We start from the raw sequence: 13,196 nt of genomic DNA on the forward strand, positions 1-13,196 counted from the left end.
AGCCAATTAGCTGCATTTTAAAATAAATTGTGATCACACCACCTGCAGGAAGAGGGGAGCTCTGCTTATCTTTGCTGCTGCGGTGTTTATGTGAATATGACATGATCTGTGTATGTTTCTGCCACTTCCCCGCCTAAACTTGGCTTAAGATGAGCCTTAAATAAAACGCACAGGACTATACATTGAGTCCAGGTTTGCTAGTGGTAATTCAGGCTGTTGTTGTCAGTGTGCAACAGTTTTCCTCCACAACCTTTGGTGTGTCAAGGCTTGTTCGTTCATGTTGCCAGGGAAGATTTCAAATGTGTTTCTTATGGGCCAATTATTTTTAGGTGTTTTCTTCCTGCGTTTTTTGTTGCTAAGATAATTTTATTTACATAGCACATTTTCAGCAACAAGGTAATTCAAAGAGCTTCACATTAATTAGAAAGAAATACAAACAAAACAAAAAAAAAAGACAAAATGGTAAAGTACAAAACTACATATTGGTTCCCCATGTTTGAACCAATAGTCCATAGCTTATGGACTACTTATTAAGTTTTCTGGCTTAACAAGTTTCCCCAGAAAACCTGTTAAGCCAGGTTGTTGGGTGGCAGCCAGGGCAGTCATTCATCCAGCAGCCAGTCGTGTTTTTGAGTTAAAAAGCGCTTAAAGTTGGCAGGAAATTTGGAAATATCGCTTGATAATTATGTGTAATGGAAAGATTGGAAGTTTAATACCTGAACACCAACTATAAAGTCTTAAAAAATGCAGACATTTTAAAAATACTTGAATAGTAAAAGTAATGCTTAGCCTGGTGGGGGCACAAGTAAAGCCTGGTGGCCCGCCAGGCTTATATTATACTGGGGGAATCCCTGAACAGGGGTTTCTTAAGTTTGCTCTGGAGTAGTGAGGTATAAAACTATATATTGGTTCCCCATGTTTAATAAGAATAAATAGTCTGTAATTTATAAACTATTAGAGGTTTCTGTGGATCTTAAACTTGTTCTGGTGGCCCTGTGTTGATTAGTGAGGTATAAAACTAAATATTGGTGAAGTATAAAACTAGATGTTGGTTCCAGTTGTTCTGGGTTGAGTTCTAGATTTGTATAAAGCTAAATGTTGATTCTCCATGTTTGATTCTTGTTCTGGGTTGCTAAGTAACAAACTAACAGACATTTCTCCAGCTCTTGCTCTGATATTGATAAATCTAATCACATTATAAAACCTTAGCTGAAAAAAAGAACATGAATTTCATTTTTCAACAACTCTACAGTTATAATAAATATTAATTTTTAATAACAGATTTCACATCAACTCTTAATTAGTTTTTTAAAGCTATACTTCAGTGCACTAAATGCTCTTTTCACTCGTGTTAGAGGTCATTTATGAGGACTAATAAACAAAAACAATAATGGCTGACAACTAGAATTAACACAAAGTTTCAAGTGAGTTTTGTTAGCTTTTGTAAACATGATGCTGAAGAGATTTCTAAACAAGCTCATTTTAATTTCACCAAGATCTTGGACATCCTCAAAGGGCCGTTTGTAGCAAAATGTATTGATTAAACTACTATTAAAAAGCTGCTAAAGTGTTGTAGCCATGGGAGAAATGTTATTATTTTCTTAGTCTTGGTGGTATAGATTGTTCTGCAGCTGGATGGGGCTCCCTGGTCCGTCTTCTCTGGAGATTTGATAGCTCTTGATAGCTGTGGCGGATAGTGCGATTGCTTCACAGCTCCCAACAGGATATGGAGTTGGTACTTCAAAATAAAATCTCACAAAAAAGCAAAACTCTGCTTCATGAATTGCACCCAAAATATCCGGAAACCTACGTTGCATTGTCACTACAGGATACAAATATGGACCATTGACAAACACTTTTGAATTTAAAAAAATATTACAATAAGAAAAATAAAAGAACTAGACATATTAAGATCTATACCTGTTCCGATATTGAAAAAAATTCTAGATGAGGTTTCGGGCCAATATCTAATTTATTCAGTCTAACTCTATACTCAGGCTGGACTCGGTGGTGACGTTTTTGGGCTTGTTTTCTCTCCTGGTCCGGCTTATTGAATTCACATTTTGTCACCTTCAGAAACCCTGTGAAGGACCTCCCGGCTTTTATCCCAAGTTTCCCTCTGATGGCGCTAATGTGGAACAAGCTTAGTGGTGCCAGACAAATGGAAATGTGTTATGACCTCACATTTTCTGCACAAATGGGCATTGCAGCAGACAGGATTGAGGGTTGGGCCTCTTGAGCCGGGCTGTGAGGCAGAAGTACCCCTCTGAGGGTCACAGTAAGCCGTAGAAATGGAGATGCGACTCTGTTTGGTTTTGATGCAGCCGTCGGGACTGAATTCAGCCTCAGCGGGTCTCAGGGGTCCTTCACACTTTTTGTGGAGCTGGATGACAAAAGCAGATGGTAAACCCCTTTCAGCTATAGCTCCTTTTGAAATAACAGTGCAGGGACGACACAGAGAACAGATACTCAGCAAAGTACATGCTATGGTTTAGAATATAATCTCCATTTTTTCACACCAAATCTGATTTTAATACATTTTTTAGTAAATCTTTTTCATAAAAAATTTACAAAAACTTTATTTTACTAAAAATACTGTTTTGTATAAATCTTTCATTTGAAAACATACTTTTTTAGTTTTTTTTTTTTCTTTTTTATTTACTAAAAAATAACAAATTACAGAAAATATTTTTACAAAGTGGTTTTTATTTCAATAATTATTTCTGAGTTGTATGATGGTGTCTTCTGGTCAGGCTACAAAATTTTAATTTAAATGCAGGAATATATTAGCAGAGAAAAATGGGTAGAAAATTGGTAAGTATCTCAATGGTTTGACTTTCTATTTTGGTAAATCACTGGAGCTGAAATTAAGTACGTCTTGGTTACTTTTTGTTATTTTCTACAATTTTTATAATTTCTTCTTTGCATCAAACATAATTTTTGTTTAATAATTTATCTACCTGTGTTGTGAAGCACTTTGCTTGTAAATAAATAAACTTTGACTTGAGAATAAACGCTCAATTTTACCTGAAGATCGTCTTAAGATTATGATTTTAAAAGTCCTTTTAGTGAGAGATAAAAAGCTTTGACAGTGTCTGACGTGTTCAGTGTTTGTGGTTATGTGTTCAAAACTGATTCCTTTGCTCCAGAGTTTCAATATTACTCATAATTAATTGATGCTCATATGTTTATAACAAGGGCTGCACAGTGGTGCAGTTGGTAGAGCTGTTGCCTTGCAGCAAGAAGGTCCTGGGTTCGATTCCCGGCCCGGGGTCTTTCTGCATGGAGTTTGCATGTTCTCCCTGTGCATGGTGGGTTCTCTCCGGGTTCTCCGGCTTCCTCCCACAGTCCAAAAACATGACTGTCAGGTTAATTGGGCTCTCTAAATTCTCCGTAGGTGTGAGTGTGTGTGTGTGTGTGTGTGTGGGTGTGTGTGTGTGTGTGTGTGCATGGTTGTTTGTCCTGTCTGTCTCTGTGTTGAGCTCAGGGAGAGCTGTGTTTCAGATTCTGCTGGGATTTGCTTTGAGTTTGTTTTCATACTTTCACTGGAGTATTGTCTTTTTTTGGCTGCTGGTTTGGGTTTGGCCCTGTGAAAGCTCTGCCAATGTGTTACTTGTCTTTTAAATGCTTTATTCTCCAGAGTTTAATAGTGTATTTTGATTTTAAAGATTTTCCTTTTGTGAAACAAGTCAATAGTTAAATGAGCATGTTACCAAACAGAGTACCAGTAATAATGTGACATTTGACCTCAACAGTGATTTAATATTTTCTTTTCTATCTTTTTCCACTACACTCATCTTGCATAAGGTTTGGACTCCTTGCATGTTGTTGTTTTAAATCTGGAAATTTTGCGCATGTGCACAATGCTGGAGGGCAAAAAGACGATTCGCTGCCGTTCATAGCCGGTAGAAAAACTCTGTCAACTAAATGAAACCTGGAGATGCTGTTTTTATGAATTTATCGCATTGAGACACAGCAAAGGGAAAAAATAATGCAGAAAAACCGGTAAATATCAATCCAGAACCACTTTTTTCTCACTCTGTGTCGTCTATGCAACGTACAAACTCTACCATAGAAACTGACAACAACGCCACTACATGTTTCAGGAACACAAAGAACAGAACATTCAGTCCATTACAGTTTTCTCTTTTTAGGCTTCATTACTTTGGGATTAAGTGATCGGTGTGCTGTATTAGCTGCCGCTGCTATTAGCTGAGCTAACGCCGCGGTGGTTGGTTAGCTAATTTATATCAGTTGATGTTTAGGTCGCCAATTATTTTTTATTTTGTAGCTGAACTGAAAAGCTCTGAATTCAACATCACATCTACATGTTAGGTTGTCAAATCCAAGCTAGAATAACTGAACTACTTCACTCTTCCTCGTATTTTGTTTTCTTAATTAAAACTTTTTCCTGTCCTTCTTATCTAGTTGTCATAATATTGATAATTAGTAGCAAACCACTGAGACCCCTTTTCTTTTATATATCAGGCGTATATTTAAAATTTAGCTGTTAAATTATCTTGATAACTTAACAGCTAAAGTCAATGCTAGTCACCGTTAGCAAGCAGATTTTTGCCCTCCAGTAGCGAGATGGGGCGGGACCTTGCATGTCTGTCACACTGCAGGGGGTTCATACCATCCTAAACATTCACCTGGTTTACTTGGTTTGATTATTTCAGGGAAAAGTTTTACTGGAAGTTTTAAGGCAGACATAACAAAGAAAGAAACATCTTCTGTTAATTATTGAAATGTTTCTCAGGGAGCCTCTCACTGGCTGAAATCCTTCTGATTTAATCTTTAAAATAAAGAACTCGCTTTTGGTCAGTGCCTCAGTTTGAAAACATTTAGTTCCCACTGAACCCACAACTTTAACTCGTTTTCTTTTTGATCAATCGCCTAAAATCTGTATTTAATTAAAGGTTTTTCTTAAGTAGTTTCCTACTAATTGACCTTGGAGACTACAGATTTAATTTGAAAAGCGGAAAATGCATCACACTCTGGTTCGTGTGATGTATGACCGTGAACTAATCTGCCTTTGGTCTACACTAGATTGTTATTTTTAAACAGGCATTTTTTAGGTGAGCTTGTTGAGGTCATGGAGGTCATTGCTTTTTAATCCAACATTGAACCAGCTGGAAGTGAGTCTGTATGAAGTGGATTAACTTTGAGAATTAAGGGCTTCCTGCTGCAGAAGAGTAAGAGATTAAAGTGTTACAAACAAAACCCAAATTATGACAAAAATCATTAGATTACTGTGGATTATAACTCAGTTGGTTATGAATTATCTACAAGCAGACAATTATGCTTTAATTGGTTTGAAATGACAGAATTAAGGTTATTATAGACAGAAAAAAATTCTGCCATAAAAAAATCCATAATTTTTGTATTAATCTCAATAATTTTCTAGAAAAAACAAGAAGATTCAAAAGTAAAAACATCATTTTAACTTTCTCTTTTTGATTGCAAAAAGAAAAAAAACAAAAAAAAAAATCACAAAATCCTGTATGGACTTTTCACACACAACATCTTTTCAGTGCGAATAGATGTTCAATATTACATTTATTGATTGCTTAAACAGCTATTTATTGGTATTTTAGCAAATTAATGAGTTACATCAATACATTCTGGCCCTTTAAGAGCATTCAGATTTTTGATGTGGCCCGAAATGAAAATGAGTTTCACACCCCTGAAATTGATAATATGTCTCATAACATATTCAACAGTTTCACAGAACTCTAATCCAGAACTGCACAAATATTACAAATATTACAAATATTTCTAAATTAGCACCACAAAATCTGATTTTGATTCCAAAAATGGCAAAATCCTGGCAGGACTGATCAGCATGAAAAGATGTTCAGTATTATTTAATTTTAGGAAACGCTGAAACAAACATGTATTTATTGATATTTTGGCAGCTCAGTGGGTTTTATCGATACATTCTGGCACAAGCTGCCCTTTAAGAACATTCAGGATTTGAAACGTCCCAAAATGAAGATGAATTTGACACGGTGGCCTTAAAGGAACTAGATGAACATGAAAATGCATTCAGGCTGCGGAGATCGGATGAGGACGCAGCCTTTCTTCTGATTAGGTGTTCACTTCTTGGGGCTTCAGCACCAGCCAGCCGACCCGTTCAGCCATTGATTTGCCTCCGTGCTGAGGTTGATTGCCTCGTTTGTTTCTGTGTAAACTCTGGATGGCATTTGAGCTGCATGGTTAAAAACCTGATTAGCAGGTTCTCATTTGCCCAGAAGTGCCTCTGGAATGTCTGGAGATACGTTAACTAAATCATTTGTGATCGAGGAGGAGAGGAGCTCTGACATTGTTGTTGTTAAGAGAGAGCAGACACAATATATTCTGAAGTAATTAAAGCTCTGCAGAACTGCTTTACTCCTATCTGACAGCAGAAACCCAGACTAACCCTAATTTCCAGCCTACATGCATCCATATGTTGGTTAGAGCTGGGCAGTAATGTGGGATATGAACCAGCCGAATGTTTCTACACACATCATTAAATCTTATCTTATGAAGAAAGTACCGGTTTGTCCCCCACAGCTCGTCCTCTGCTGCGCTTTTCTGTTGCCTACTGTCAAAATGAGACATCGATAAATCTAACAAATGGATGCAAACAATCACAACACTGCATTGATTATACAACTCTCTGTTTTATAGAAAGATACAGTGGTGTCACTAGGACCATTTTAGGGGGCCTGAGGCCCAAATGAAATATTCTGAAACCCTAAAAAATATATGGAAAAAAATGATTATATATATATAAAATCTTAATTGTTTTATTAAGTGTGACTTCTTATTCATCACCGTATTGATCACAGACAATAACTTGAGATGAAGTAAGGCTGAGGCAGCAGTCGCTTAAACCCAGTGTTTTAGGCTGATTTTCAGGAAAAATTTCAGTAAAATCAGAAAAAAATGTGGGAATCTGTTGATTTTGGAAGAATTTGTGAAAAACTGGAGGGACTAATTGATGTAATTTGGAGTCTGGAGGGCCACATAAAAAGCTGCGGTGGGCCAGATTTGGCCCCCGGGCCTCCAGTTTGACACGTGTGACTTAAGGTGTAAATTGAATTTTCATACAGGGAACAGATGCCCAAATAAATGGAAAATATGGCGAAAGGCATTTTATGTAGATTTTAAGTGGGAACAGCATATTTAAGATTTTTTATTATGTTATTAATCTACTAACTGCTCATTTAACTACCCAGTATTAAAGTATTCCCAGCTGCTCTTAAAAGGATTTATCACTGCAACACATTGTGATACATTTATCTTCTCTTAGTGAAAGCACTAATAATAAAATTAACATATTGCATCATAATCCAGCCCGAAGTCACTCAAGAGATTAATCTATACCTCAAGCACTTAATCTATTAAGACAGTTATATTAAAGTAAAATATTATAGATGTAAATCCCCTATTAGTGCAGCTATAAATATATATCTACATGCTATTTAATGCACATATTAACATAAATACACAGATTAAAAATCTGCAGCTCTCTGGTTCTCCTCTGGCTGCTGCAACACAGAAACATTCACTACAGTTTACTTTCTGTAAAAGTCCCTGTGTAGTCGCGGTTCTGCTCGTTATGAAAGAGACAAATATTTTGTGTTGTACTTGACATTTTCTATTGTAAGACATTTATGTTGGTAATAATTATAATTTTACTCTAATTAAAAATAAAAAGTTTGCATCTGGCCAAATTTGTATCATTCTTGAACTGTAGTTGGGGGGCCGCACAAAATCACTCCAAGTGCCACAAATGGCCCCTGGACCGCAATTTGGACAACCCTGCTTTACGCCATAAGAACCTTTTTACTTTGTAAAAAGAAGCAAAACTTTTGATGTACATATCTGGCCTGTAGTTTATTTTCTAAGTTTTGTTAAAATTGGCGAAAATAAAGCTGCCAATAAGTTTTTCACCTCCACCTTGTTACTTCCTCTCCTTCAGATATCATGAATTATTTATGTTCACTCTAAGAAGTTTACCGTACTTGGAAAGATTAAAGCAAACATCAATTACCTCAGATCAAATGTTTTGCTCTGACCCCAATTACCTTCTCTTTTTAAAGTATTTCCCTCCTCGTAATGAAAATAAAAAGCCATTCAATTAGCTTTAGTCTTCACACTTTGTCGAGGTTGCAGGCTGCTGAGCAAAGTCTCCACAATTAAACTAAGTGGCTGTTCTTTTCCTGACTCTTTATTAAGGCTTGAACGCGCCGTGACATTCCTGCATGAAAGGCGTCACGCAGGCGCAGACTTCAGTCAGAGTTTTGGAGAGCTGTTGAGGTTTGGGAGTCTGGCTGGCTCTTTCTTTGCTCCAAGTTTAAGCAACTCAAGCACCTTTTGAGGAACAAAGCGTGTATTTAAGCCTATCTGCTTGAGATAGGCTTAAATGAGAAGATGAGAAGATGCTTCTCAAGCATCTTCTCATCTGCTTGAGAAGATGAATGTGTCCACTAACTCTGGAAACTGACCCTTTGCACGTGACGTCATGCTCTTCACGCCCGCTCCGCCTTGACGGACGTCCTCTTCCGTAGAAGTTTGCGGTGTTAAAGTAACAAAATGTTAACTCGCTCAGCGATTATCTCTGCTTTTAAAAGGCTCTGAGCGGAAACCATAGGATCCTAAAAAGTGATTAAAATCGATGCGACTGAGTCGGCCTCGGCTTTCCACCATGTGTGTGATAGATGCTGCGCTTTAAGAGAAACCCGTAGTATCAAAGCAGGAATCCACCGTTAATCTTTGCTATGATCACGTTTCCCACATTATCACAGAGACACATGCAGACTTGCTGCCGTCTCATTTTTATCCTTTAAGCATCTGCTGCTTTCTCCAGTTATTCTCGCTCTGCTCGGCGAGATTCACAGAACTGCTGGGCATTCAGCCGTTCATGCTTTCAATCAAACGACGAGTCCGTTCAGTGTGCGCTCAGGCCGAGTTATGATGTTGGACCAGCATTGGCTCTGCAAATGGCTGCTAAAACCAATCGCAGTGATGTGTGGCAAAACGCCTTGTAGGAGGCAAAGCTTTATTTTCTCACAAGCTGAGGTTACGGCGTGTAAAATCAGCTTGAATTGTTGATGCATTAAAAACTTTAGTTAGCCTGTATTTTTGAGGCTTTTCATGTTTTGGTTACAAAAATTAGAGTTAAAATTTGAATTTAAATTAAGGTGAAAGAGAACAAAAAGTATATACTTACCAGGAGTATACAATTTATATATTTTATAACTTTTTTTTAAACTAAAAAAATATTTTTCCAAGTTAAAGTTAAAATTTTTAAGTAAAATTAAGAACCCTTGGGGCGTGCTCCGGTGGCGTGCCCCACGTTTGGAGGCCTTCAGTCCTCCACGCGGCCGTTCGATTCCCGGACCCGGCGACATTTGCCGCATGTCTTCCCCCTCTCCTTCCCCCTTTCCTGTCAGCCCACTGTTGAATAAGGGACACTAGAGCCCACAAAAAGACCCCCTGGTGGGGAAAAATAAATAAATAAAAATTAAGAACCCAAAGTATATACTTCCCAGCAGTTTAATCTACTAATTTCCAGTTCCTGTTGGAAGGACTTTTTTAACTCAGTTTGGGGAAAAACGCTGTTAAAACACGGCTTAAATCAAAGACATTGATTATTGCAGGAAGCAGGTTCTGCTCTGGTGGTGTGACATGAGCCCGCGTTGTGTGTGTGTGGAACATTATTTTCATTTCACTCCAGCAGCTCTTTTACTTACCGAGTCTCCATGTCTCTACTGGGGAGTGGGAGTCTTAACATGACCATATTTATACCTCCTCTGCCCTCCATCTTGTTTCCAAAGTTTTCTCGTTTGGACTCAGAAAACTTTGGAAAACTTTCTGATGTTTATCTTCAGTATTGCTGCATAAACAACGTGCAGCTATCCAGTGTCTTGTGATTGTGTCGACATCCTTTAAGTTTTTCCGGGTCTTATTGCAGCCATGTGTGGTTTATTGAGATTTTATTTTTTTTATTTTTCCAAAAATTAAAAAAAGAAAGTAAATTAAACTTAGAAGGAAATTAGATTTTTTTTTGTGTAAAAAAAGAAAGAAAATAATAATAAAAAAAGACGGTCCAGATGAAAATCTGCATTTTAATTAAAGATATCAGTTTGTGGACTGACGCCTTAAATCACTTTCTGCATTAAATTTTTTTTTTAAAGTCATTATGATGTAGCAATACATCATTGAATAAATTACTGTTGTGTATTTTGTGTTTATGTCTAAAAGTCTTTTTAGCTGAAAAGCTAATTTGCTTTTTATGTGAATATGGGGCAAATATTATGTTTACACTTCTTTCTGCTCCTTTTCAGTCAATATTTTTGGTGTCAAACTATTAATATTTATTACTGAGTGACTAAAATAAAAAATAAAATGATAGTAGACTGTAGACACCATTCTTTTCTTTTTTGCCAATTTGAAAAGTTTGTACATTTGTGTTGCTCTGTACAACACAAGTCCTCTTTTTGCTACCAGTTGTTGACATGTGAAGATTGAACTTAAGTCTTCACATGTCGACTCATATTGAACATTAAGTATCAAGTCTTTCCTCGGAATGATGATTCATTTAATTTGGAACTCGGTGTTTCGGCTGTTTTGCAGTTTTCTGGACGTTTGTTCCAGATTTGTGGCGGGTAGAAGCTGAAAGCTGCTTTTCCATGTTTGGTTCTGGTGATGTCAGAGTATGAACTCTTGCTCTAAGATCTGCCTGCAGGCCTCTGTTATGCAAACACCGTCATGCACTGCCTCGTTTGTGAAACCGTGTGTGTGTGTGGGTGTGTGTGTGTGTGTGTGTGTGTGTGCAACATCCCAGTAATGAAACACTAACCTGGATTCCCATTTGCACGTTGCGCTGGTTGCTGATGCAGTCACAACTTTTGTTGGCTCATTTAAATCCTACAGACAATAGAAACGCTTTTATCTCCCTCCAAGCCTGCATGTGTGTGTCCATTAGCCAGGATCTACACGGGAGATCTTCTCTCACGCCTTCAGGAGGAGAAAATGGGACGCCGCAGAGGGCGACTGGTGACATGTCATGAAATGAACTCAATGTTGCCAAATGGCAGACTAACCAGACCAAATAACAACAACCCCTCGGTTATTTTAAGGATTTCATTTTGACATTTTCCAAGCAATTAATTCCAGCAGAACGGTGACATGAGCCGAGCCCTAACTGAGCGCGCTCCATTATTGAGCTCGGTTGCCTAGCAACCAGGTGAACGCTTCCGCGCGGGACACGACCTGAGACAGGAGGGATCAAGTTAAAGGCTAGACGTAAATGTCCTGTGAAGGCACCTGGGGTGTTCGGTTTAATTAGCTCTCTTATTTACGTTAAAGTTTACCGTTTAGGTGAACAACAAGCGTCATCCAGAGAGCCTCTGGGTGCTTCTGCAAACGGTGCGTCTGCGATATATCATGTAGTAGGGATGTGCAATTATGGCACAAACTTCATTTCACAATATGCATTGTGATTGGTGGCGATAACGATACATATCACGAAATGATTGGTATAAAACAAACAATAGAAATGGAAAAAATGACACTTATTGAGTGGGATCTGTTTATTTTTATGCGTTAAAACTAATCTAATACTCGTTTTTGTTTATTTGTATGTAATGTTTATAACTGTTTTTATAAATTTAAGGGAGACCTGGCAGCAGACTCCAGTCTGCAGCATGTTTCACTGCGCACCTCTAACTTATTTTATAAGTTATATGTAGATTAAAATGCTAAAATGTGTTTGTTTGAATTTGTCATGTATTGTTCCGATTGAGGCCAGATATTAAACATGCCTCTTATGTTTGTCTCTCTCAGGAAAAAAGAAACAGTTCACAGTTGTAGCGGTTAATAGACTCCAATATGCAATCACATGACGATAATGATTTCAGGGCTTTTTTCCACCAACTAATTTATCTGGCAGCACTTTAAAAAGCCTCGAGGCTAAAAGCATCACTGTAGTGAATTAGTTTGTCCCCACATTGAAATTAAATTGTGGAGTAACTTGACCCTTTTTACTGTGATGGTGTTTGTACTGAACGGCGTGTCGGAGCTGAAAGGCTTCTGCAGTACGCCAGCAGTCATAAGGGAAAAATAATTGGATGTAGAGAATTTTATTCACTAATAACGATTTGTTGTGCATCATTAAAGCCTGCTTCATTAGATGATTTAATTAGCCCTGGCTCATTTGTTACCCATGACAACAAGCTCTGCCAGTCGGATATGTCAGGATACCTGTGGCTCCATCATGGCTGCCGGAGCTTTTGGCTCTTTCACTTCAAGCTTCGGTCGTATCAGAGGCCTGGAAACTTGAGGGTTCAGCGCTGTATGTTAGCGGTTAGCTTTCCACTGGAACAGGGAGTCTGGAAACATTTGATAGGAGAGATAAATGAAGCTACATGCAGTGGAGTTCTGGGGGGAACAGAAAACTTGATACTAGTGGAGATTCACCTGTCAGACAAGCAGGCAGAGAAATGGACGAATATTTCATGTTAGACAGATTTCTGTTGCATTTCAGACGTGACTAAAATGTAGGAAGTGAGCCTTTCTGACAATGTGCTGCTAGAGGAAATACACAGTGGATTTAAAGTTGTTCATCCAATTCTTGTTTTTTCTCTTGCTGAAATTGTAAATTGGAAAAAAGAACAAATTAAATCCACCAATAAAATCAATCAGGTAAAGATCCAATATTAAAATCGGTATCGGTTCTGATATTGAAAGAAATTCTACATCAGGTATCGGTAACAATGTGCCTGAACCATAAAGACAGATCTATTCAGTCTAGTTATGTGCTTTTTGCTCTGAGCGACGCCAAGCTTTATTATTTATTTACATTATATTTAGAATTTCTAATTCCACTTTCTGAACCATTTGAAACAAGATTTGTTGCAGTTTGTTTCTCCAAAGTAGTCTCAACGTTTAATAAACTTTAAATCCTAGTGAAAATTTAACACTGGAACTGGAAGATGTTTTAAATATCCCAAATAAACAAAACAATAAACGGCAAATAAAATGAATTATGCAAACAAAATAAAGATATTTGAGACCAAAGCACCAGACTGGAGGTTTCTACCATCCAGGTTTTGGTAGAAAGAAAAGGGAAACAATAAATCATTCAGATGGAAATTATCGAGTTTGTTTTAATTTTTCATTCATTTAATTGATTTATTGCT

The 13,196-nt window shown here is 37.5% G+C and overlaps 1 protein-coding gene across 2 annotated transcripts in view; it reads left to right on the top strand.

Annotated features, from left to right (window-relative positions):
• Positions 1–13,196, top strand: part of tp53i11b (tumor protein p53 inducible protein 11b) — a 44,218-nt gene that overhangs the window by 791 nt on the left and 30,231 nt on the right. The gene's annotated exons all lie outside the window — the stretch shown is intronic.

This window comes from Gambusia affinis, linkage group LG08 (assembly GCF_019740435.1).
Source record: "Gambusia affinis linkage group LG08, SWU_Gaff_1.0, whole genome shotgun sequence".
In the NCBI taxonomy this organism is placed as follows: Eukaryota; Metazoa; Chordata; class Actinopteri; order Cyprinodontiformes; family Poeciliidae; genus Gambusia; species Gambusia affinis.